Raw genomic sequence first — 4337 nt, 5'->3', positions numbered from 1 at the left:
TTTTTTTTTTTTTTTTTTCTGCTCTGCTAAGTATGTGTATATATATATATATATGTATGTATACATATGTGTGTGTGTATTTATATATATATATATGTATGTATAATGTATATATAATCTCAGATTTCAACGGGTATGGAAACGTTTTTTATGCATGGAACTTTTCCATTTTTTTCCCCCCCTTTTTATATGTATTGATTCATATCTACTGTTATCAAAATTTTGTTGAATATAAAGGAATAAAATGTGGCAAAAAATCCTTTTCTTGTTTTTATTTATTTATTTATTTCACATCTTCCATACTTGAAGGAACACATTGTTTGGTCAATGAATGGAAAATTCTGTCCTTGTGATTATAATGATGAAATTGACTAAGTGTACCAATGTAGAAATTTATTTCTAAATATACATTGTTACTCATTAACCTTTATTCAAATTCCTCTGTCAAACATAAGGCGGCTTTATCCACTTTTTTTTTTATTATTAATCATGGCTTATCTTGTATCTTTGAGATTTTGACGATGTGATTGTTTATATTTAGAATGACATTGTAGAGTAGGCGTGAGAGGCCAGATCTGGTTGATTAGAGAATAAAACAGGCCATATATGGTTGGTTAGCATTCTAAAGGGTTTAAATGAATTTAAACTATTACAGACATTACTGTCTCATTCTTTCAATATGCATCTTTGTGTATGTATCATCATTGATTTTTGTCCTTTTTCCATACTGGCATGGGTTGGGTGACACTTAGGTATTTAATTGCACAGTTTATATACTGTATCAATATAATCCAGAAACAAGCATTTATGCAAACACACACGTGCACATGTGGAAAATTTCCATCAACAATTCCATTTTCAATATCATTTCAGTCCAAGTGTATTATACAAGACGGTTACTGAGATTGTCATATGGTGAGATGAAGCCCAAAACCATATGGTTACAAAGCCAACTCCTCTATATCTCCACAGTTGTGTGGTGTTCTAATTAATTTTTAAAGTGAAGATGCAGAGGAATTTACATTTTTGTTATTAAGATGTCAACTAGAACATGACCAGAAAGATTTTTTTCTTTTTTCTCTGTTCATTTCAAAAATCAGAAAAGATGGGACTTGCACAATAGAGAAAGATGGCAGTTGGGAATCAACATCTGGGTTTAAATTGACCAGGGGTTAAGTATGGTGGTATTAGGTCTACTGACCAATCTTAGACCATAGCAGGGATGATATTAGTACATTTTTAAAAATTAACAAAATATGTAGATTATATACATTTATACATACTACACATGTTCTGAAAGTAATATCAGTTAATTAAATGTTTTAAAATCTATATTATAGATAAATGAATAATTCAGTTAGTTGATCACAATAAAGATGATATATAATCAATCCAACAAAGGATTCAGTATGGTTATAATCACACCTCACCATCTTCGTGTTAGATAACATAACTAAGAATGTTTTATTAAAACCCCTTCAATTGATTCTATTGAAAATCTAATAGTCATTAGAAGAGATATTAGTCATGAATGATTTACTCCTCAAAACATCAGATTATTGTGTGTATCTTGGAAGTAACAGGAGAAAGTGCCTTTTGTATTAAATTTATTGTTCATGTCATGATCACTTCTCAGGTCTTGTTAGAAATGTGCATCGGATTTTATGGTGATTTTACCTTTTGATTGACTTGGACATATTGACATGTAGTTGTTTTTATACACAACACTATATTCAATATTGCCACAGTCCACCTAGGCATCACCAGATTATCTGTGATTGGCTTGTGTCCTATCCTAGTGGAAGTTTATTTCTCATCCACTTAGCACCTGAAAACAGAAACTAATCACTGACCTTAAGCTTTTAGCATTCAGTTTATTCTGTCACATGTAATGTTTATTTATTCATATCATTTTGAATTAATCATGCATTATCTTGTAGCTTTGAGACTTTGATGATGTGACAATTGACAATTTCTAACATATAATAGAATATTTGGGCTAGATATGGTTGGTTTAAACCGTCCCAATATATTCTACATGTTTTATATTCAAACTGGCGATATCTAGCCTCTCACACCTAACCTACATTGACATTCTAAAAATAACCAATCACATCATTGAAACTTCAAAGCTGTAAGATAATGCATGATTAATTCAAAACAATTTGAGTGAAAAAGTATTACATTTAACAGAGTAATCTGAACACTAAATGGTTAAATGCTAAAAGTCTTCAACATTTAAGTGTTTATCTTTTGCACAAACATATTTGTGTGGGTGGGTGAAAAGTATTTATGGACAGATAATGGTATGTTTGCACTTAGTGACTATGAAAGGTTATTAAATGTGGACAATGCATAGAAGCAAAGGACTCTTCTCAATGTGAACGCATCATAGAGACCAGCTGTCCAATTTGACAACAGTATGATAGATACGGCAATTAAGTATATGAAGACTGGGTAAGGGTGGAAATCTCCAGTTCATGGGGAATTACTGATCAGGTACTTAGCTGCTCCAAGGGAGGAGATGCCATAGAGAGAAGTAATTTCAGATGCATCAAATGACTTGATCAGGTCGTAAACGTTAGAGAGAGAGAGAGAGAGTGATAGCCCAATTAATTTTTGAATCAAACAAGACGCAGTTTGGGTTTTTGCCAGATAGAAGTTCTACTGATGCTTTCTTTGTCAGACAACTTTAGGAGTGTTTAGCTTAGAGTAAACCATAATACTTGACATTTGTTGACCTGGAGAAAGCTTTTGACAGAGTCCCAGTGATGTGGTCATCTCTGAGGAAGCCAGGAGTAGACGAAAGGGTTGCTGTCAGGTAGGTGAGAGTTAACCATGATAAATTTAGTGTACAGGTGGGTATTCACCAGGGCTCAGTTCTCAGCCCCTTCCTATTCATCATTTTTCCCCCAAGTCATGACAGAAGAATTCAAGACTGGCTGTGAGCAGAATCAGCACATATTACACCCCACTCTCATCTGGTGGTTACTGCCATTCCTCCTGAGAACCACTTTCCTTTCCTCATTATCATTGCTGCCCACAATATTCCTGTCAATCACCTCCATGCTGTGCTATCAGACACTGCTCTCTCCCCTCAGCTATATTCTATTAACACCTTTCTTATCTGTTATTACTCTCAATGACCTCTCATATCTATTATCATGCCCTATATACTATAGCCCCTGATGTATCTCCTCCTCTCTACTACTCCAATACCTTGCACATCATTCCACTACTTCCTGATCTATTCTGCTTCTATATCTCTCACATCAAAGGGGTCCATAGGTTAAAAATGATTGAGAAACACTGCTTTAGCCTTTCAACACCTGGCATAAAGTCACCTACCTGTACCTTCCTTTCTCATATACTCCTATTATTGTAATGAGAGATTTTTCTTCCTTTTCCTTTTTACTGTTCTTTTTCTCTTTTGCAAATTTACATAGCAACCTCACTAGTGCCAGCAGTACATAAAAAGTACCCAGTACACTCTGTAAATGGTTGGTGTTAGGAAGGACATCCAGCTATAGAAACCATGCTAAGGTAGACATTGGCACTTGATGTGGCCTTGCAGCTCAACAAATACAGTCAAACTCTCCAACCCATGCCAGAATGGAAAATGCATGTTAAATGATGATGATAATGACAATGATGACATATAGTAATCTCATCATTGTTTAAACATCAGTCTACATGCTTGCATGGATTGGACAGTTTTGACAAACTCTGATGGGTTCAAGGACTGCATCATGCTTCATGTCTATGTCAGAATGGTTTCTACAGCTGGATGCCTTTCTTAATGCCAACCACTTTACAGCATGTACTGGGAACTGTTTTTGTGGTGCCATTACTGGTGATGATGACCTCATAACTTGCAAGGCTAAGGGCTGAAAGTGATTCCTGTAACTGAAGCAGAGCAGAAAAGAGAGTGGGTGAGGATTTTAGATGGAGGGATGAGGGATGGTAAGAGGACAGGATGGGGGAGTATGGCAAGGAAAGGATTAGTTACGGTTTATTGAGAAAAGGAAGAAGGAATGAGTTCTAAAGGTAATAGAATGAGTGGTTGTGTAAGAGGAATGTTTAAGATTATCCAACATTATAAGGGTCAAGTATGGACAGATGAGATGAGGAAAGGAGTGGAGAGATCCTTAGAGAGTCATCGAAGGAAAGGGGGTTTTAAGGTCAGTGGGGGGAAGATGATAAAGGAGTGTATTGGAGGAGAGGGGCAGGAAGTAGATGCTGGGGAAACCATAGAAGTAAGTGGAGAAGCAGAGTGTGAATGCTGCAAAAAGTATCATAGATAATGAAGCATGGTGAGAGATGTGGGAAACAGTAAG

This window comes from Octopus bimaculoides, chromosome 16, assembly GCF_001194135.2.
Source record: "Octopus bimaculoides isolate UCB-OBI-ISO-001 chromosome 16, ASM119413v2, whole genome shotgun sequence".
NCBI classification, from domain to species: Eukaryota; Metazoa; Mollusca; class Cephalopoda; order Octopoda; family Octopodidae; genus Octopus; species Octopus bimaculoides.
Note: the sequence above shows the minus strand (reverse complement) of the source record.